The following is a 23,443-nucleotide window of genomic DNA, read 5'->3' on the forward strand; positions in this document are numbered from 1 at the left end:
CCTCTAAAATGGGCATGATAGACACGGAACACCCCCACACCTCCTGTCACAGAGATGATGTGCAAATTCAGTAATGAATGTACTGAAAGAGCTTAACCCAGTCCCTGGCCTGCAGTAAACCCTCCTTAATGCTAACTACTTGCAGCCTACTGGGTTCGGACAAGTCCCACGCCACAACCCTGAACTGTCCCCAGCCGCCTGCCTACTGCAGGGATTGGGGTGGGTCTGATAGCAGAGCTTGGCCCCGGGTGACACCAAATCCTGTATAAAGCTGGAATTCCGACGCGAGCCCGCTCAGGCGCCGCAGCTTCTGGGGGGAGCCAGGCGGGGCGGGTTTGTCATCTGACAGGGCTTAATCCCAGCCCCAACGCCAACCCATTCCTGGCCTCTCCTACGTGATGCCTGCCTTTGTGCATGGTTTCCCATTAGTCACTGGCCTCCAACCAGAAAGGCAGGATGAGATTTGTATGTGAACTTGGGTATATGTTAATTTAAAAAATGCGTTTATTCACCTGCGTGAGTAGTAGGTGGGGAGAGGATATGTATGTGCTTGTGAATGAGAGCATAAACATCTTTGTGAGTCTGTGTGTATGAGTATTATATGTATTTGTGTGAGTTTAGGGAGCTATTTTTGTGTATTGTGTGTTTTAAGTATCTGCACATGTACTGGTGTATGTTTTATGTGTATTTTCTGCAGGAGTTGTTTCTTTTTATTTGTGAGCATATATGGGTATATGTTGGTAGGTCTATGTATGGAAGAGGACTGCAAGATGAGAGGGGTGTGTGTAGGTGTTCTGGTTCAGACCAATATTCAGCAAGTGCAAATGAAGATTCTGTTTTACTCCCCTTGGGGAAGGAGGTAGACAGGTCAGTCCCTTCCCCATGTTCTCCGGCTGATTCTCCCTAGCCTTTCAAACCCCAACCAAAATACCATGTCCTCTAAGAGACTTCCCTGGATCTCTGAGTGGGAATTAAACACTCCCTTCTCATTTACCCACTGCCCTTTGTTTATTCATTGATTATAGCCCCAATCGATCAATCTACCTCTCCCCTGCCTCTTCCTAAAAGGATTAAGAATGGCTTTCAGAAATATATACAACAGGATAAATTGAACTGCCTACCCGGCTTTTTTACTTCTCACAGGCATGCATCAGCCATAATACTAGAACTTGCAATTTATGTGTCTGTCTCTCCCATTAGGCTGCTCTCTCTGTTCTTAGTGCCTAGCAGAGGTAATATGTGTGAGCACTAATCCATGCTGATAAAATTGAATTAAATTGGAAAGACATCCTGGGGTGCCATGGAAAGACCTTGTAACTTTAGAGTCAGACAGACCTGGCTCATGACTTTGCCAGATGTGTGACCTTGGAGGAGATCTATTACCTCAGTCTCAGTTTTCTCATCTATAAAGTGGAGTCAATAAATTACGTCTCACTTCGTTGAGCTGAGGATTGAAGAGAATATTTTCACAGAGCCCGGTATGCAGAAGGTGCTTAACCCGTGTAAGTTCATTTTTCCTTTATACCCGTGCTAACTTTGAGCCTTGTTGGCTGAAGGACCACAACAAAAACCTCTCTGTCATAGCTTCCCCATCAGGTGACATGGCCTGACAGTTGCCCTACCAGCTATCCACAAGTGATAGCTGAAAAATGTTGGGCTGGCCCTAAGATGTGCTAGATCAGAGATTCTCTGGCAGTGGGGGAAAAAAGCTGATGCCTTCTTTGCCTGGAGAATCACAGAAAAAGGCTAGAAGTCCTTACCAAAGTGATCCAGGCCAGCACTCTGCCTCAGACAGGGATAGGCCCAGGCTTCTAAAATGGGTTAATTACCCTGTAATATGTCAGAAAATGTTGAATTATTTTGAAAAATAATTTAAGTGTATAAATGTCAATTCATTCAACCTTTAATTCTCTAAATGTTTTGCTTTGCCTCCATCTCTAAACCACAAGATAACTTTTTTTTTTCATTTCTTAGGAATAATATTTTATGTTTAAAAATCAGAAACACCAGGGCCACCTGCGTGGTTCAGTTGGTTAAGCAGTTGCCCCCAGCTCAGGTCATGGTCCCAAGGTCCTGGGATCCAGCCCCTTGTCCAGCTCCCTGCTCATCCGGGAGTCTGCTTCTCCCTCTTCCTCTGCCCCTCCCCCCTCGTGTTTTCTCTCTCTCTCTCTCTCTTTCCCTTGCTCGCTCTCTCTCTCAAATGAACAAATAAAATTTAAAAAATCAGAAACACCTTAAATATCCAATATCAGACAAAGGTATTATTATGTCTGTTCAATTTAATTATATAAAGTCATTGTAAGGGTGGCTCTGAAGACAGTATAGTAAATATTCAAAATAGATCATTGAGCTCTTACTGTGTGCTAGACATTACATTAAAAGCTACACATGAAATATTTTGTTTAATCCAAAAAAGAACCCCAGGAAGTAGGTACTATTATTATCCTTATTTTACAGTTAAGGAAACTAGGGCACAGAGAGGTTAAGCCATTTGCCCAAGGTCACTCGTAAGTGATAGAGCCAGAAATCAAAATGAGACTCACCAGCTCCAGTAGTTCCCTTAACAACTATGCTATAAAGGGAAAATGCTTATGATATAATGTTAAGAAGAAAAGAGGAGAAAAATTACAGCTGTGACTCCATGTGTAACAGAATGTTGGCTGGCACTTTTCCTGTTGCTCCAGAACCATGGCTAAGACCCACGGCTCTAAGGAGAGCTGACAACCCACCCATGACACACGGGGCCACTAGACTTAATAATGAGGGGCCACAGAACAGCAGGGGTCAGAGAGGAACTTGTCAGAGCAGGTGAGCAGCCTGAACGTTCTCCTATAGGCAATGGAGATGCTGTAAGTGCCCCATCTGATTCCTCTTTGTATACTCAGTACCCAGCACAATGTCATATACGCAGGAGTGGCTCAAGGATTGTTGGTGGAGGGGCGCCTGGGTGGTGCAGTGGGTTGGGTGACTCGACTCTTAGTTTTGGCTCGGGTCATGGTCTCGGGGTCATGGGATAGAACCCCGCATCTTTCTCTCCCTCTCCCTCTGCCTGCCACCCCCTGCCCTGTTCTCTCTCTCTCTCTCTCTCTCACAAATAAATAAATAAATCTTAAAAAAAAAAATGAATTGTTTGTTGAACTAAATGGAGTCTTATCAAGTGGCAAACACTGTCCTAGGAGTTTTGCATTCATAACGTATTTATTCCCCAAAGATACGGCTGTCCCCATACTTGAAAGGACAGGAAGCTGAGCCTCTGAGAGGTGAAGGGATTTGCCCAAGATCTACCCAGCTCCAAAGCCCAGGCTCTTCTTGAGACTCTGCCATCCATTAATTTGGCCACTATGCGTTGCACATAGTAGGAGGTCGATGAACACATACTAAAAAAAAAGGACACGTACACACAAAATTTTACCCTCCTGTAAGAGCAGAATTTAAGAAAAGAGAAGCTTTGGGAGTATGAAAAGAAGAGAAAGCATAATAAAATAATAGATGCAGCTCAGCAAAATAACTTCATCTCCCCAGTTCCAATAAAACATGGAAACTTTCCCCTTTCTGTTTCATTGAAACAGCAATGCTGACATGGACAATTTCTAATCCCGCCGGAGCCTGGCCTCCTATCAGATGTGGCTAAATGCAAGATTTGGCATCATTGGCAGACAACTTCAGGATTACTGGGGCCACTATTAACAAGTCTGCCCAGCAAAGGACATAATAGAAAACTCACAGAGGGAAATACAAATGGCTAAAAAACATGAAATGCTATATATTCAACTTAAGCAATCAAAGATTTGCAAATTGAAGCAGTAAGTTACCTTTTTTTAAACCTGATTTGGCAAGAATTTTTAAAAACTGATAATATTTGCTAATGATGGAGTGCCTCGGTCTGTTGATTAGAATGTAAAGTGATAAACTTTTCCAGGAATCTTAAAAAGTATCTGTACTCTTCGACTAATTATTTCCACTTTTAAGAATATATCCAAGGGAGGGGCGCCTGGGTGGCCCCTTCGGTTAAGCATCTGCCTTTGGCTCAAGTCATGATCCCGGGGTCCTGGGATGGAGAGCCCCACATTGGGCTCCTTGCTCAGTGGGGAGCCTGCATCTCCCTCTCCCTCTGCCTGCCCCTCCCCCTGCAACATTAACTGCAAAGCACCTTCTCCAAACAATGAAGCTAAATGTTGAAATCCTACTTCAAAGTCCTTCTAGAAGATGCTAAAAATAAGCTCAGAAAAGCTTTTTCTGCAGTTCTTGGAGATCTACTGAAGGACGTCATTCAGAGTGGGCACCAAGTCAAACTCTCACTCGTCATCAGTGTTGGCTGGAGAGCAAAGAATGTGAGCCATTTGGGGGAGAAATGGGGCCAAGTCTTCATAAATAACTCTTTCCCTTAGACTGCTGTAATTATAATAAAGGGACCACTGACAAGTGCGGAACACAGAACTTTCACTATCATGGTCTCACTTGAACTTTGCAGCCAGTCTGGAGGGAAGATGGAGTAATAGCAGTAGTGATAATATTATATTAGCGACTAACATTTATCGAGCACTTCTTATAAGCCAGACATCGATGCTGACCACTTCGTGTACATTAGCCCTTTTTTAGTCCTTTTATTGCAAAGTGGGAGTGATCATCTCCATATGGGTCAGTATACTGTCACTTAAAGAAATCAAATGGCTTGCCCAAGGTCACCAAGCCAGTAAGTGGAAGAACTAGGGATTTATAGCCATTTTTTTAATCCTCAAGTTCAGAGTGACTTCCAATGCTTAGTGAACTTCCTCAACTTTGATTATTTTTTATTGCTATTATTAGGAGAGACATCAGTGTAGCAGTAGAGTGCTGGGTACAATGCTGGTCTTTCTAGCTGTATCACCTTGGACAAGTCACTGTATTTTTTTTTTAATTTAGATTCAATTAGCCAACCCGGGGTCAGAGCCACACCCTGCGGCCCTTGAGCCACTATCAGACCCGAGTCATTCCTTACAGAGGGGCAGCTAAGGGCCAGCAAGGGACCTAGAGTTTGCTGGCTGGAAACCCCAGGGGTCTCCCCCCACACAGCACTGCCCTTCTGACTTCTGGTCCAGAGCTCTTTATGTCACCGGGGTCTCTGGCCAGGCACTTTCCTCCTGGAATCACAGAAAAAGTGCCCTCCTGCCAACTTTTTATCAATGCTCAAGGCAGTATTTTAAATGATGACAATAATCTCTCAGGCAGCAGTCAGGACCTCAGGAATGGCAAAATCTTCCAAATTAGGCCACGTTGTTGTAAGGGAGCTAGAAACAACATCTTTCCCATTCCATCAGGCCTAAATTAGAATGGCTTTAAAGAGGGTCCTGGGAGATCAAGCCTGCTCTCGGGCCTGTGGATCTGATTTCCTTTCTGAAAGGAAATCACTTTTCTTACAGTCGTTGGGTGTTTATCGGGTGTGTGCAATGCCTCCAGTGCAGCCCAGAATTTGGAATTGGATGGAATCTTTAGCCACAGATTGGCAGTGCTACTTTAGAAATAGGAATCTTGGAATCTCTGCCATCTGGTCCCATGTTAGAGCATTAGTCTATGAATCAGCCTAGCTGGGTTCCCAGGGCAGAGTCTATCTCCCTTCACGGTGGAATGGTCTAGTGAGAAAAGTCCATGACCTGGGGGGCTTGGCCACGCTACTCCCAGCCTATGTTACCTAGGGCAAGAATCAAACTCTCTATACTTTCGTCATTGCAAAGTAAACGTATAATGCCTGGTCTACTCATCCTGTTGCCAGGAGGATTCCTTCATTCACTCAGCAGAAATGTATTGAACACTGATCTAGAGATACCCTAGTGAACAAGACACACACAAACAGTACCCTGCACCTGTGATGCTTACAATATAGCGAGTAAGGGGCGTCTGGGGGGCTCAGTCAGTGAAGCGTCTGCCTTCGGTTCAGGTCATGAGCTCAGGGTCCTGGGATGAAGCCCCAGGTTGGGCTCCCTCTCTGCTCAGCGGGGAGCCTGCTTCTCCCTCTCCCTCTCCCTCTGTGCTCTCTCTCTCTCTCTCTCAAATAAATAAATAAAATCTTTAAAAAATAATACGATATAGGAAGTGAGATAGTCAGCTAACAAATAAATGGGTAAATAAGCAAGATATTCACAGATAACTAAAAGGCACCACAAAGGAGATTTAAAGGGTGCTGGGACACAGCATAAGTGGGAGAGGTCCCCTCACTTTGGTCAGGGAAAGCCTCTTGGAGGATGTGACCTTCAACCTCAAGTCGAAAGCAGCAGCTGGCTGTGCCAAAAGCAGAAGGAGCAGCAAGTGCAGGACATGAGGTGGGGAAGGAGCTGGAAGGAGACCAGGGCAGCAAAGCCTACAGAGTGAAGAGGAAGTGGACAAGGTGGGAGCTAGCTAGGCAGAGCTCTGCAGCCATGCCGATGGGATTTTCCTTGCTGAGCAACAGCAAGTCAAGGGGGAGTGTTGAGGAGGGGGATGGAGGTGAATCTCAGGGCAGCAAGGGCGGGGGCAGGGAAGCAGTGAGAAGGCTGAGTTGCCCAGGGGTGAGAACACAGGTGGACTGGCCTGGAGGCACATTCAGGATCCAGTTTAGAGGCTGACTTGTCAAGACTTGCTCTTGGATTGGGTGTAGGGTAAGGGGAAAAAGACATCAAGATTGATGTCTAGATTGGGGGGGGGTCAATGGGTGACTCATGCAGTCCCAGAACATCAAGGAAGCAGGGAGATTCGCCTGCCCCCCCCCCCCCCCCGGGCGTGCTGTTGCCCACGGAGATCTCCTAGCTCCGATGGAGCCCAACCACTACGTAGGAAGCAAGTGCAGCGCTGGTCAGACCCTGTGTAACTGCGCTGGGGGGAGGGCATCAAAGGAGTCTTGCGAAGGGAGGGGCCTGTGAGCAGAGTCTCGAAGGAGCAACAGGAAAGAGGAGAAGGGCTTTGGCATCATAGATCACAGTTGTGAAATAAGAAATGCCGACCCAGCTAATGGTAGTGGTGGAAGGGGCTAGTGTCTGCGAAGCCCTAACGATGTGCGGGGGGCTGTCCCGAGAAAGAATTAATGCATGGAGTCCTCACAGAGGAACTCGAGGACTGGATACTCCAGTGATCGTCTCTGCTTGGCAGTTGAGGAGACTCAGGCGCGGCTAAGCCCTGCCTTGGAACTCACCAAAGGCCGCACCACCCCACACCAGGCTTCGGTCTTAGGCACTTGAGCTCTGGAGGCCTCGCCCTCATCGCCACACAAACCTCCCCCCTGGGAGGCAAGCGCAGAAAACAGAGGGTGGCGGAAGGCAGACGTCGAGGGAAGGCACCATAAATGACCTGGAAGTATTTTGCAAACTGGAAAGCACTGCCCCCACGCAGAGTACCATCACTATTATTAAAGAACTGGCCTCCCCTCCACGCGAAGCCAAGGTTTCTGGAGTATTGGCCTCTGGAGTTTTGGAGGACCGTGGCTGCTCGGAGGTCCTGCCCAAACAGAAGGAATCTCCAGGGATGGGCTGCCGTGACTCTGACTGCGAGCTGGGGAGTGGCAGATGTGGGCTCCAGTCCTAGTCTTGCCCCTAACTTGCTACACAGCTTTGGATGAGTCATCTGTCCAGCCCAGTTCCCCCAACCGGAAGATGGGAGAAGGGAGGAGTGGGGATTCTAAGGGCTTTTCCAGACTTTGCATTTTGAACAATTGCTCCCGCTGTTGGTGCTCTGTTTCTCAGGCAGCTAACAAAAGGAACATCTGCGTGGGGCCCTTCACCAAAGCAGAATGCCACCTTGGATAGGAGGGGCACCTTGCAGAAAGCACCGGTCGCCTATGGCTTATGTCTCCCGAGTCCACAGATGTCCAAGTCAAACACGCCTCATTCCTCCTGCCCCTGCCAGGACGCTGGTCTCCAGGGCCCTTCAGTCTGGCCCATTCCTGTCCCTTTGAATCCTTCGGGGTGCGGGGGGTGTGAGCAGCACAGACAGTATCTCAGACCCCACTTCTGAGGATACAGCCAGAAAATGCAGGTGCTGATTACATCCCGTGGGGTCCTGTTTTGAGTTTTCTGTGAAGCACAGCCCTCAGGCCTTCCTCACGTGTGCTCCATCCCATGTCATCGGTTTGGGATCCCCCGCCCTGGAATAAAAAGAATTCATTTGAGAGACAGCACTGGATCTTTCTCTGTATGTTGGGATCTCCATAATGAGAAAAGACTCCTAGGCCTGCAAGAGACCCTTTTCCATCCAAGCAATGCAATCCCAACCCTTCTTGCTGATGCAGAACTTTGTAAACTGTAAAGCACTTTCATACATTATTAATTCACATATTGTTCCTTTTGTCCCTCAAACAATTCCTGGACTAGTGTGCGCAGGGTAGGGTTGCCAGATAAAATATGAGACACCAGTTATGTCTGAATTTCAGATAAACAATGAATAATATTGTAGGGCAAGTATGTCCCTGATATGGCACGGGACATACTTATGCTAAAATAGTGTTCATTATCTGAAATTCAAATTTAACTAGGTATCCTTTCATTTACTCAATCTAGCAACCTTAGACAGGGATTGTTAAACGCCATTTTGCAGAAGTGGGCTCAGAGGTGTGAAAGGGTTTATCAAAACTCCTTAGGAACAAGGACTGTGTGTGAGTCATTTTTTAAAATTTTAGTATTTATTTACTTATTAAGCATGAAAAACATTCCCCTAAGCCAGTGTATCAGTCCCTTTGATGGTGATCTGAGAGATTTATGCCTCCTGAAAATCTACTCCTTTGAGAATCTGTGTCCTATGTTTGTGTAGATTAAGTACATTGTATAGAGCATTAAAAAGTTAATGATTCTTTTTTAATCCCCAGTTCCCACCCTGGAGAAGATTCTAGGGAAATGCTTACTCAGATACTGGACTTTCTGAGCCTCTCATTCCTACAGGAATCCCACAGGCTAAAAGAAAGAGCTGGCTCAAGACAGAGAAGGGTCTCAGGGGTACAGAATTAGGCTTCCCTGTTATTTCTAGGTGGTTGTACTTAAGATTAATTCAGATGAGTTTCTGGAAAGCAGAGTGAAACTATAGAACATTGTGAAATTAGCAGGGGGCATCACGGAAATGCTCCTTTTCAGAACACTCCTTTCCTACTCCTGGTTCAGGATCATAGGGAGGCCTGCTCTGGGCTGCCACACCAGGGTGATCATGGCATAAAAGCCACCAAAGACACTGCTAAAGACAGAACACGAAGTCCCCGTCCTGCCCTCTGGAGGAGAAGACCCCTCAGTGGCACTGGTGGGCCACCTCCAGGGTGACCCTAGACTAACTTCAGCTCATCTCTCTCCTGATGGACACCTTGGGCTCTGCCCACTGACAGATCATATACTGATGTTATCTGCCCAGCCAGAGCTGTGAATAAATACAGACACTTGGCAAAGGCTTGAGAAGCTGATGATGGAGGTCAGGGGTCTTGGCTCCTTGCCAGGCTGTCAACTAAAAAAGGTGACTTGCTGAAGAGTTGTGAGCCTGGGTGAGCCTCTGTTTCACATCTGAGGCTCAGTGGCAGAGTCTTAACATGTTAGGGTTAGGGGAGAGAGCCTTTAAAAGCATCTAGGTCAAATCCAAACGTTCTCGTTTTTTCCAGAAAGAAACACCAATTTCAGAGAAGTAAAGGATGTAGTTGAGCTCACGCCGTAAGAGCTCACGCCGTAACTTAGCAGCAGAACCAGGCCTGGAACTCATTTTTCTTCTAGATGCCGCATTCCTGATTCAGATGATCAGCTTTGAGGGCGGAGCGAGCAGCAGGCGGGGCGGGTGTGGTCACTGAGCGGTGTGCTGGCGTGGGGGGTCACTGAGCTCTAACCTTGGTACCCCATTAGCATCTTCACCCAGGCTGTCACCCTCTCCTGCCTGAAGGCCCTGCAGTCCCCAGGCCATGGCTGAGAGATATACAGCTCTCCGCAAGGCCCTGGAATTGGAGATGAAATGGCCCATAGGGAGCAACTGGTCCAGTCTCCTTAGCAAGACAGGGTGCCCAGTGCCTGTGAGCTCCCCCAGGTTGCTGGTTGGTAGGCAGACCCCAGGGAGGCAGAGGGTGGTGAGCGGGCCAGGAAGGCATGGAGCTAGCCCACATAAGTAGAGGAATGACCTTCTATCTCCTGTCAGCTCTGTTCCAGAATCCTCTTCATACGGAACTGAAGTCTGCCTCTAGGAGCTTCTGTCCACTGGGTTCTGTCTGCTCCTCCAGCAGACCTGGGTAGGAGGCTGCCCAGATCGCACCGTAAGTGAAACTGTTGAGTCAGGCAGGCACTCCGATCTGCACACAGACCAGCCAAGCTCTCTCCCCTGCCAGGCCCATGCGCAGATCCCACCGAAGAGAAAAATGCTGAAACCCAATGAAGGAAGAGCAAGGGCAGCTCTGCTGGGGATTCTTGGATGGATTCCCTCACAAGTGTCCACATGGTTCTCTGCCCTGAGCAGAGAGCGTGAGGGCCTTTGAGGCCACCCTCTTGGAGCTTCTTTCTGGTTAGGGAGTCAATTAGAGGAAATCGGATGATTTCAGAAAATAGCATTGCTAAGAAGAAAACATGCCAGGGACGGGATAGACAGTGACTCGGGGGCAGCATGACCTCTTGGAAAAGAGGTGAGGCCCGAAGGTGGGCAAGGAGGCAAGCATGGCAAGATCCAAGGAGGAAGAACAGCACGTGCAAATCTGTCTCTGGGAAGGAACAGGCTGACTGTAGGAGAAAGAGAAAGCCAGCGTGGAGAAGTTGTAGTGAATGAGGGGAAGAGGGAAGGAGATAAAAATCTGAGAGGAGCCTGTGGTTTGCACCATGACCTACAGTGCCGTGCTTGGCCAAAGAATAAACCATGGCATGATCCCACTCCCCAAGGAGCAGAGCAACAACAAGGCAGAAATCACAGCAGCACCATGATGGTATCTGTGAAGACCAGGTGCTCATACGCGCATGGCTAGGCTGGTGTCACTGGAGCAGCTCCTCGGCCCCTGCTCCTACTCAGCTCTCCAGTTCAACAGCAGACATCTAGGCTTATCTGCTGCTCCCCCAGGGAGCTCTGTGCTCCTGGGGCAGCCCCACAGGTCAGAGGCAACCAGAGAACCCTGTTTTAAAAGTTTCTGTGAAAGGCTAGACCCTGAGCTTCACCTCCTTCACTCCTTCCCTGGCTTTCAGAGTCTTGTTGGGGACCCTGCACTTACTGCTCCAGTCCAACCTGTTCTCAGGGTCAGGGATGACAGAATAGTTCACCCTGGGGTATAAATGGCACTATGCCCTCTCCCGGGCAGTCCTGTATTTTATCAAAAGTCAAAGTCCTTTATGGGGCGCCTGGGTGGCACAGCGGTTGAGCGTCTGCCTTCGGCTCAGGGCGTGATCCCGGCGTTATGGGATCGAGCCCCACATCAGGCTCCTCTGCTGGGAGCCTGCTTCTTCCTCTCCCACTCCCCCTGCTTGTGTTCCCTCTCTTGCTGGCTGTCTCTATCTCTGTCAAATAAATAAATAAAATCTTTTAAAAAAAAAAAAAGTCAAAGTCCTTTAGGAATACATCAAGACTTGTGTAATTTCAGTAATCTGCCCTCCAGGTGGGCACGGGAGGGAGTGCCTGTGGAGTCGGCAGGTGGATGGCAGGGCCCTGCATGTAGCCGGGTCTTCTGGCTCCAGGGTCGGGCCAGTGCTCAGTCCACCAGGCTGCATTGCCTAGTTCAGGTAAAGCATTTATTCCACAACCACAAGCATCTGACTCTCGGGAATTCGTGGGAGATTTGCAGAGCACCCAGCTCTTGCACTAACAGCTGGTGTACGATTCCTGTGGAGGCAGTTGGGGAAGGGTGGGGTGGCCCCAAATAAGTGGACAGTCAGAGGACTGGATATCAGTTGAGGATGTTCTCATGGAAAAGTCTAGCCCCTTCCAGAAAGTTCTGTCTGGCTCAGCAAATCGTCTTGTCATCTCATTGGCACTGTGTCTGTATTTCTTTCCCATTTCAGACCAGGAGAGAACACATGGGCAATCTCTGCAATTTGGTTTTATCTTTCCTCAGGAATGATCTAACCTTAAGAAACAAGGCCAAGAAAACCTATTCCCACCCTTTGGTCCCTCAGTCTGCTTCTAGGAATGTGTCGTAAGGAAATACTTCCAAAGATTGTTTTAAAAGTTTGTTTTCATAAAGGTTGATAGTATCATATATAGCAGCAGAAAGCTGGAAATACCCCAGTGCCAAATGACAGGTGGAAGGACAAACTGGCCCATCCACTTGAAGGAATATTATGACAAGCCTACAAATGATAAATACAAATCTTGTCAAGACATGGAAAAACACGTACAAAAGAATGTCCAGTGAAAATATGAGAAATCAAAACTGTACAGGTCTATCAATTTCTTTCCTAGAGGCATATACCTGAAAACTGGAAGAGCTCAAGGAAATTTTAAATACAATTAAAGCACATTTCTTTTTTGTGGGTATTTGTGTGCTTAGATATGTAAATAAAACAATCCTTGGGAAAGTGCTGTTTAACTTTTCAATATGGTTCAATATAAAATTATTACTCATTTTCTCCAGAATATAGTTCATGATTTTAATAACCGCTAATTGTTCAATGCCCCATTAGGTGGTCAGGACAGAAGAATGATTGTTTGCTGCCTGGGGGTCGGGAGAATGGGGATCTGAGTCTTGACTAGGCCACTCCCTTCTCAGGTTACTCCAGGAGCTGGGATCCAGGCAGAGCTGCATACGCTCACCCTCAAGGATGGGTCAGTTCTTGTCCTGCACCAGGGGAAATTCCCCATCCGGCCCCACTGGCCTGTCCTTCTAGAGATCTCCTCTGCTCCCCAACTAATAACATTAACTATATCAGACTGGATTCTTGGCTGCAAACCACAAACATCTCTTACGGACTTTTCAATAATAACAATTCTTGTTGTTGTTATTACCATCCTAAGCATCCCTGTCATTGGACGCTGGCACTGCACTGGGCTTGGTGGTAAGGGTTTGATGTGCATTATCTCTTTTTATCCATAAGTTTCAAAAGGGGCAATTACTCCGAGGTAAAAATGAAGTAATTGAGGTTTAGGAAGGTTGAGAAACTTGCTCCAAGGCCACAGATTTAGTAAGTGGTGGAGATGGTGTTCAAAGTCAGAGCTAATGACAAAGCTGTAGGTCCCACCCACAGGTCCTGCTGTCCCTACAACGAAGCCTCTTTTGGCTGTCGCAAAAATCCAGCCAGCCGGTGATGGTGCCTCTATCCTTCATGGGCCCCTACTGGCCCTCATATTTGAGCGCAATTTCCAGAATGCTGGCCAGAGTTGCTTGTTGACATTCACACTCCAGAGCCATGAAGCTGGCTTTCCTAGCAGCTCACACAAACTGGCAAGAAGCAGAAAGTGCTCTCGTGGCCTCAGGAAACATCTGCAAGTCCTCAAGGAGGCAAGACCTGCCCCTTTATCGCTTTTCCAGGAGAGATAGCGAGCATGTCCCATCTGCAGGGATAGGACAAACATGCTGCGTTTACTTTCCAGGCTGGGTCCCAGCAAATGGAACAACTCACTCCTACTTAACTTTTAGGATCAGCCACTTGGGAGCAGACCTGCACTGGGCAGTAGGCTCACAGTCCTGAAATCAGAGTGACTGACTACCTGCCTTCTAGGGCTCACAGGGCAATGGTGAAAACAGTAATAAACCGCATTTGCAATTCAAGGTGACTGGTATGGGAGAGAGAATGTGGGGTAAGGGGAAAGCATGAACTTTGGAGTCAGAAAGACCTGTTTCTTCACATCCTGGTTGTGTGATTCTGGGCAAATTTCCTAACCTCGCCAGGTTGTTTCTTCATCTGAAAGAGATGTAAATAATTATACTTTTATTGCATAATTCCCATGAGAATTGAAAGGAACAAACATGTGAATAGTTAAAATTGTCTAGCACATGGTAGGGCTCTCCAAATGATAGCTATTATTAATATTAGCAGTATTATTATCCAGATGCCAGTAAGGGTATCTATAAATGTTGATAAGACGAAAACAACAGAAGGGACCTATGAGCTGGGTTTTGACAGGTAAGTAGGAGTTTGTTGAGTGGCCCGGTGGGCAGGACGAATTTTCTAGTTAGAAACAACAGCAAGGGCAGCTTTGTGAAGGAGCATGAGTGGGCCAGTTAGGAACTACTGAAATGTTCCCATCAAGCAATAAGGAACTAGTCTGGGCCAAGATAAGTCTCCGAGATCCCCTTCCTACAGTCTTCAAATAAAGGAAAATAAAGGACCTTTCTGGGTAAATACGTAAACCAGTATTCTTGCAAGCTATGTTCTCTGTAGGGAAGCAGCCGCTACACCCCTGGCCTGTCAGTCCACAGGGAACACATAAACTAGCTTCCAGGCACCCAAGCCTCTGATTTACCTCCTCTGGAGTCATACAGGCTTGGGTTTGATTCCTGGTGGAGCCACATTCCCTGCTGTATCACCTTGGCAAGCCACTTGTCTCTCTCACCTCAGTTCTGTTATCCAAAACAACGGGAGTAATTGTATATTACATAGAAGTCATGATACACTCACCTCAGCCCCCAGTGCATGACGGATGAGGGGTGAGGAGTGAGGTGTGAGGCGGGAAAGAGGGTGCTCTCATGCCTGAGCTTACTGGAGAGTGAGGGCGGGACCCACACTTTCTGGGGAAGCCTCATAGTCTCAGACACCGAAGACAGAAAACTAGACTTCCACCAAAATGCTATGTTTTAGATATTGCTCTGCACTTTGCTTTTTTCAATGAATAATAGATCACGCCAATATAGATCTTCCTCATTCTTTTTTCTTTTGAGATATAACTCCCATGCCATAAAGTTCGCTCTTTTAAAGTGTACAATTCAGGGACGCCTGGGTGGCTCAGTCAGTTAGGAATCTGAATTCAGCTCAGGTCATGACCCCAGGGCCCTGGGATCGAGCCCCAGGTCAGGCTCTGCACTCAGTGGGGAGTCTGCTTCTCCCTCTGCCTTTGCTCCTCCCCCTCCTCATGCTCTCTCTCTCAAATAAATAAATAAAATCTTTTTAAAAATCAAATAAAGTGTATAATTCAGTGGATTTTGTATGTTCACAAGGTCGTGCACCCATCACCACTAATTCCAGAATAATTTCATCATCCCCCAAAGAAACCTAGCACCTATTAGCAATCCTGTTACACCAATAGTATAGATCAATAGTTAGAATCCGAATACAGAGCTGCTAGCAAACCCCTTATACCAATAGATAGAATTTCCCATTCCCTTCCCAACCCCTGATAACTACTTATTTTCTGTCTCCATGGGTTTGCCTATTCTAAACATTTCACATAGGTGGAATCTATTTATAGTGAGGCCTCCTGTGTCTGACTTATTTCACTCAGCATGTTTTCAAGGTTCATCCGTGTTGTAGCATGTCTCAAAACTTCACTGCTTTTTACAGTTGAATGATATTCCATTGTATGGATATATTTTGCTTACTCATGAGGACATTTGGCTTGTTTCTACTTTTTGGCTATAATGAATAATCCTTGTTCTTTTCTTTGTTTTGTTTTTAAAGTAGTCTCCATGTCCAGCATGGGGCCCAACACAGGGCTTGAACACTCGACCCTGAGATCAAGACTGAGCTGAGACCATGAGGTGGACGCTCAACCGACTGAGCCACCTATGTGCTCCATAATCCTTGTTCTTTTTAATAGTTGCATCGTATTTTATTGATTGGTTGGCACCTAGTTTATCTAAGCGCTTCCTACTGAAGGATGCTCTGATCGTTCCCATTTGGGGCTCACACAAAATGCTAATGCAAAAAATGTTGCCACAACATCCTTCTAGTCTTCCATAAGAGGCAGTCAAAATTACCCTGTTTCCTGAGGAAATTATCCAACCAAAGCAAAAAGTTATGTTGACAAAGATGTTAATTGCAGCAATTTTCACAGTAACATAAAATTGGAACTACTTAGAGTCCACGATAAAGGAGACATTTAGATAAATTCTGTTATTCGACAGAATAATGTACAGTCGGTAAAAATGATAATTATGAAGGCGTTGTAGCAACAAGTGGCTTGCTAATGATGGTCTTCAGTGAGAAAACCAACAACAACAAAATACAAAATGGCACCACTTGCAGACGCGGGTTCTCACAATTCGATGTACAGAATCCTAACACATTAGAGCAGATCTGCCCTTGGCACCAACTTCCTCATGTCCCCAGTGGGGAAAGTGAGGCTCAGAGAGGATGAATGACTAAAGTAGGACTGGTCAGATCTGGGATTTGAACCAAGGTCTTCTTTAAGGCTTGTATTCTTTTCACTGTGCCACCATCAAAAAAATTCTTCTGGAAACAACTTGTCCCCTGGCAGCTTAGTCAGTGTCAATGTGTACACAAAGCAAAATGTGTCTGGAAGTCCTTAGAGGACATAAAATAACTACACACGCACACATGCACACGTACACATGCGTGCACTCACACACATCTGGTACAATCAGTGAACACATTCACATTGATAGAGATAGGATATGAGGACTTCATTCATTAATTGAGAAACTTTGTTAAGCACCTGCTATAAGACATTTTTGAGGCCCTAGATCCTGGTAATTAATGGCGCCTTTCTGATCTTACAGCATTTAAATTTGGCTAATGGTTGCCGAACATCTAGTATATGCTTCACATCTGTGCCATTACACCAATAGCATTAATCCTGTTTATTGAGTTAGGGTGTCTTACGTGCCGTAACCAGGCACTCTTTCTAATCTCATAACAACTGTATGAGACAGCTGTCATTAACTCCATTTTACAGATGAGAGACCTGAATATCTGAGAGTTGGGGGATCTCCCAGGGTGACACAGACCGTCAGGGGCAGAGCTGTTTTTCCAATGCACACCTCTCTGCTCTTAAAACTAGGGCTCTGTTTCCTACCAGGCAGCTTCACCTTCTAACACCCACTCATCACAAAGCCTAAATAAAAGCCTAGGACTCAGTGTATTTGTACTTATCCAGACTCACTGAACTTACGGGGATGGGACCCAGGAATCTTCTGTTCTTTTTTTAAAAAATCAGTTGTCAGGTTTATTTTGAAGTTGGCTGTCAGAATCTTCTGTTGTTAGTAAGATCTCTATAGACTCCATACCGATGCTAAAGTTTAGGAACCACTGACCTAAGCTGTATCCTGGAATCCTATAGTTCAATCTTCCAAGGAAAGAATTAACCCCTGCCTCAATCCTCAAATTCCACTAAGGGACAGTATAGGCCAATGTGTCCAGGGAAGCAGCCCATCCTTGAAGGGAGTGGAATCAGCCATGACATTCACTCATTCATTCACTGGACCAGCAGTGAGAGCCTGCCAGGTGCCAGGCACCAAGCCAGCCACTGGTGGATGATTCCTGTAACTCTTCCGCTGTTTACAAACTAGGAAAGTTGCTTTGGAGCAATGTGGTAGAAGGAAAAACAAGATCATAATATTTTGCAGCCTCTCCCATCAAGGGGTGGTGACTATTTCCTCACCCCTTGATTTGAGGCTGACCCCATGACTCGTTTTGACCAAAAGAACATGGTGGAAACGACTTGTGGTGTCCCTTCTACCTTTACCCCTTGGAAGGCTTCTGCCATGGAGAACAGAAGCCGTGGGTGAAAGACCATGGAGAGAGGGGGCCCAGACATGTAGAGGAGGCAAATGCAGACTGGGCACCAGGGGAGCCCAGCAGGCCCAGTCCACCTGCTGGATTGTGAGAAATCATAAATCACTGTTGTTTTAAGCCACTAAATTTCAGAGTAGAATATTACCTAGCAATAGATAGAAACAGCAACGCACAGGGGTTACTCATTTCCTTAACAACTATTTACTAAGGGCCTACTGTGCACCAGGTTTTATATTATCCTAGGTGTTGGGATCTTCACCTTGTGGAACAAGATAGGAGAAGCCCCCAGCCTCATATGGGAGAAGACGAATGATAAGTAAGCCGATAGACATAAAATTTCACTGGAGATTAGGGCTGTGAAGAAAATCAAAGTAAGAAGTTCAAAAGTGATTGGTGTTGGACATGGGGATTTTGAGGGTTGAGTGGTCATGGAAACGTCTAGAAAGGGGAAATCTGAATAGTCCTAAGTACTGAGAAAGAGGACTACCAGTGGAGATCTGAGAGAAGTGGGTTCTAGGCAAATGGAAAATTCAGTACATACACCCAAAGCAGGAAAATCTTCATATATTCACACAGCTGGAGGCCACTGGGGTCTGTTAAGTACAACATTTCTAGCTTAAGGTAACTTTGTAACGTATTTAGAATTCTTCAGATTTCAGTTTGCACTTCACTCAGAGCACGGTAATGTCAGTCCCTCACATTCAGAAGTCCTAACTCAAATGGATACGGTTCGAAAGTATTTGACAAAAGATATCTGAAAGTTCTTTATTTTTCTGGCTTTGGAATCAGCCAACTACTTTCCACTTTTCTGTCCTTCTTTAGTGTTTTTTTTTTGTCTTTAGTGTTCTCTTATAGTGTTTCAGAACCAGATTTTCAACCTAGACTACCTCTTCAAAGAATATTAACAGTTTTAAAGCAGATAAATTAAGTTATGGGTCCATATTAAGATGGTAAACTAACACTGGGTTCTCTCTCTTTAGCAAAATGGAAAGACAGAGTTGAGGAGCTGGCAAAACAACACATAAGAAGAGGCCCCCGGGGAGTCAGATGTCTGTCTGGAACAGGTGTGTGCACCTGGGAGCAGGGAGGGGGTACCTGCTGNTTTCATCAGGTGTTGTCCTGGGATAACCACTGCCTGCCTTTCCCTGTGAGAAGCCAGCAGCCCAGGCAGGCTACATGGGTCAGCCTGTCAGGAAAGCAAAAAGCCTCAACAAGAAGAAAAAGAAAATGGAGCCCGAGATTACAGCCCAGAGAGACTGTCTCCTCCCAAAACTGCTGCTTACTGTGAATTTAAAGACAAATCCCTGACCAGGGCATTATGTCCACCTAGAAAGGTGGGATTAAACCAGAGAGATTGAGAGTCATTGTGGAGGGACCTGAGGTTCTGTGACCTGGGGCTTACCCCCTCCTCATACCTTAAACCCGGTGGGAGGGACAGAGACTAGAGCCTGGTCCTCAGCCCTTCCCCCAAAACATTACAGAGCAGTGATATCTCAAGGGAACTTGTGCTCACAGACCAAACTAATTAGCCACCTGAGAAGCACAACCACAGCGAAAGGACAAACATCTACCAGGACAAACATCCACCATCTGAAGCAAAATGACTGGAACAGACTGGCTGAGAATATGCATGGAAAATACACTCAGGAAAGTAAGGCATTTTAAGTAAGTAAGTAAGTAAATAAAGCAAGGCACATAAAAATATAAAGCAAGAACGGAAAATCATTTTTTACAACTTTTGTGATGTGTAATTAACAGACAATTTGCTGCACACATTTGAAGCATTCGATTTGATGAGTTTTGACATAAGTATCCATCTGTGAAACCACTGCTATAATCAAGATAATGAAGATCTCCCCCCACCCCGCGAAAAGGTTCCTCCTGCCCCCGGTAACTCACCCACAACTCCATCTCCAGACCGCCACTGATCTGCTTTCTGTCACTCAAGGTCAGTTTTCCATAGAGAATTTTGTGTCATTAGAATTTGAGAGTCTTCTTTCTCTCGTGTACGGCTGATTTCACCCAGCGTGATAATTTTGAAGTGCATGCGTGTTATCGTATGTGCTGATAGTTTTTCCTTTTTATTGCTGAGTAGCATTCCATTGTATGGATATACCTCCCTTTGTTTATCCATTTACCGAGAGTAAAATACACTGGAGTAAAATACTCCTAAAACTTTTGCTCATTCAGAGCCTTGCCTCTTTTTTAAAGTCCTGCCTTTGGTCTCTTTTAATCTATAGATTCCTCTCCTGTCCTTTTTCATTTTCTTACAAAGTCTGTGTTGCAGAATCATTGAGCCTGCAGCTTCCCGCAGACCTCATACCCCCGGGGCCGCTCCGCACGCTGTCCTCAGTCCTCAGTATTCCTGCCCGGTGGCAGCTGCGTTCAGAGAATGGTTCAGATTCAGGTTTGGTCCCTTTGGCAAGACTGTAAGAGACCCGTGTCTGGTTGTTTCTCTCACTGGGATCCTAGCAGCTGTTGACACTTCATGCTTAGGTATTCGGTGGGGCTGCCAACTGGTGCTTTCCTATCATTCTTTTCCTGCTTAGAGTTGGAATACTTTTATTAAGATGCACTTCCCCTCACCTGTTATTTGTTGGTCCCTCTGGGCCTATAGTCTCAGGTACGTGGTATACATTCAATATGCAGTTTTGACCTTTTTCTTTAAATTGAATGTTTTCTTGATTTACAGTTTTTAGTGTTTGTTCTGTACGCTTGCTTCGGTGCTCTTCTTCGGGACCCCTGCTATCTGTGTGTTTGATCTCCTTTGCATGCCTCAAAGATGTATCACTTTCTCTCAAATCTTGTGTCTCTGATTCTTCGTTTTCTCTTTACTTACATATCTTTTTTTTATCATCTGTTTCTCTTAAGGTGTTTATTACCTGTTATGTTTAGTCCTTAGGCTGCTTGTGGTCCAGTCTTCATTTCTTTTTTTTTTTTTTTAAGATATTTCATTTATTCATTTGAGAGAGAGAGAGAGAGAGCGAGCATGGGGGGGGGAGAGTCAGAGGCAGAGGGAGAAGCAAACACTTAACACTTAACTGACACTTAACTGACTGAGTCACCCAGGTGCCCCAAGTCTTCATTTCTTAAATAATTTCTCATTCTTTTCATTCCATTTTTGATTTATGCAATTCTCTCATGTCTGATTCCATGTGCTTAGTGTATTTTCATTTGCAAAAATGTTATGGTTTTGGTCTCTTCTAGCCACGTCTCCGTGGTGTGCTTCCATTGTCTATAGGGACGTTATTCTGCTTCCTCTTGGTCCCTTTTCTGTTCATAACTTTGGATGGAATTTGGCCTTAATACTTTTCTATTGTTTATTCGATTGTGAAATGATCTTTCCTGGCTTTTTGGATTAAGGCTATGTTCAGGAAAGATTTTCAACCTTTACAGAATCCTTTCTTCTGTTGCTTTTGTGTGGAGTTTAAAAATAAAGCAGCTTGGTTTCTGGGACTTCCTGCCCCTGTCCTTATCCTTTCTTGGGTCTGGGCCATCTCTTTCTTTCCTTGTCTTCAAATTCTGGTAGTGTCTTACATGTTCCTACATTGCCTACAAAGACTCTCAAGAGGAATACAGTCTATCTCTCTCTCTTTTGTCTCTGTCCTGCTCAATTCTGCTTTTAATCCCAGGTGTTCTCCCCAGTGTGGGGTCCTGTTCTAGAAGAAAGCAGGCAGTCTCATGAGCTTATAAGAGCTGCCTTGCTCCAGCCCTTTCAGGTGCTCTTCCAGCAGGCCCTTGCCTGACTCACTGTTCGGAGAAGACAAAACTTCTCCCAGCTTCAGCTGACATTTTTAGATCAGCTGTCCCTCTTCAGTGATCACCTGTTGCCTATCTTGGGTTCTCCTGTTCTCACATCTGTCACACACTACCCCATTCCTTCTTTTTCCTCCTGTGCAAAATGCTATTCTCATGGCAGTTTTTGGTTTGCCCCATCTGTTTATATTCTGGGGCTCATGGGGTTACCTTGTGACCTACTTTTAAGTATCGTCTGGGTTTTTGGTTTTGCCACTGAGGGGTTGTTTTTATGTGCAGATTTGGAGAGATTGAAAAACTAGGCCTCCACCAACAACAGCCTGCTCTTTTTGTGTTGAATTTCAGTTGTTTAATGATTTTGTCTTCAAATTCTAGCACTGTCTTATGTGTTCCTGTATTGACTACAGAGACCACCAGGAGTAATACAATCCAGCCAACCACACATATCCTAGAGCCAGCTTACGAAGGCTGGTAACTTACAGGGTATCTGGGATCTAGAATCCTCTTAGCTTGGGAACTCTACGGAGAGTTACTTCCTCCGGGAATCCGTGGTTATCACCCCTAAGTAGAGCTTCTCCCTTATTTGTTCTTCATTATACCTCTTGGGTTTTGTGTGTATGCCCTTCCAGGGAACAGTGATCTCCAGGAAGCAGAGACCATACACATTTCATCTCTGTATCCCCAGGCCCTAGCACAATGCCTGGTATGGGGACTTCATAAATATTTCCTGAGAGAAGGAATTTGAGCTAAACGATGGCTGCAACTGTATTACATAACTTAAAACATTTTTTAAATTATGCTTAAAAATAATTCATACTCATGGCAGAAAATGTAGAAAATACAAAAAAAAGAAGCATATACAAATATTTACCTATAATCTCATCTTCAAGAGAGAACCATTATTACCCTCTTGGTGTATTTCATTTTGTTCTTCTGCATATTTAAACCATTTAGTTTGAATAATGTTGCAGGTCATTTTAACCCTGTTTTTAATGTGTATTTTTGCATTTACCCATGTATTATTCTTCCTAGCACTATTTAATCGCTGTGTATTATTCCAGTGTATGATAAAAGCAATGTAGTACAAAATTAAAGGCATTTCTAAAACAATAAAGACAAGTTTGCACAGAATGCCTGCTGATATCCTGACATAACATGCCCTATTGTAACTGGAAACGAGTAGAAGGCAACTCCAGTTTTAGTACACATTCAGAGTGGCTGTAAGGGCAAAAAAGTTCTTAATAGAATTAATGTACTCGATTCATCGCCAGATGCTATTCCCATAAATTCCAGTAGGTGGCAGAACAGGTTAGCTAATGGTGGTTCTCAACCTTCATGGGCATCATCATCACCTGCCAGGCTCCAGCTTGAGTTTCTGAGTCATTAGCCTTGGGGTGGGGCCCAATCGTTTGCATTCATAACGAGTCCCAGGTAATTCTGATATGCTGGAAGGACACACACTTTGATAACTTTGAATTACAAAAAGTCGACGTAGATCGACCCAAAGCACATTCACCCCCACATCCATGCATCCCCGCGATCAGTTTACTTTGTACCAGTTTTACGAGCACAAAGAATAACAGATTTCCTGCTCTCCAGACATAGTCGGGGGGGGGCGGGGTACGGGAAGAGAAATGAAGAATATAATGCTCTGTTTATTACTTCTCTCTACTTTTTCTTCCTGACATGCAGCCTTCATGAGTGTTTTTCTGATCCCGTCTCAAATAGAGTTCAAGCTTTGTGGCCTTAAAGCTTGAATGATCAACTAGTTCAAGAGTCTCTACTTACATGGCTAAATCTGCTAAACTACCAAACTCAGGAATGTCTGCTCTCCTAAAACTCTCAGAGAAGAAAAATCTCCTCTCTGAACCCACCAAGGCTTGAGATATAAAAGCACACCGGACAACCTTCACCCTAATTCTGCATGAATAAAAATAAAACACTAGTATGACTGGGGCGCCTGGGTGGCGCAGGCGTTAAGAGTCTGCCTTCACAAGAGAAACAAAAGATAAAATGAACTTATGGGACTTTATCAGGATAAAGAGCTTCTGCACAGCCAAACAGTCAAAAAAAACTAAGAGACAGCCCACGGAATGGGAGAATATATTTGCAAAGGACTCTACAGA

The sequence above is a fragment of the Ailuropoda melanoleuca genome, chromosome 7, assembly GCF_002007445.2.
Source record: "Ailuropoda melanoleuca isolate Jingjing chromosome 7, ASM200744v2, whole genome shotgun sequence".
NCBI classification, from domain to species: Eukaryota; Metazoa; Chordata; class Mammalia; order Carnivora; family Ursidae; genus Ailuropoda; species Ailuropoda melanoleuca.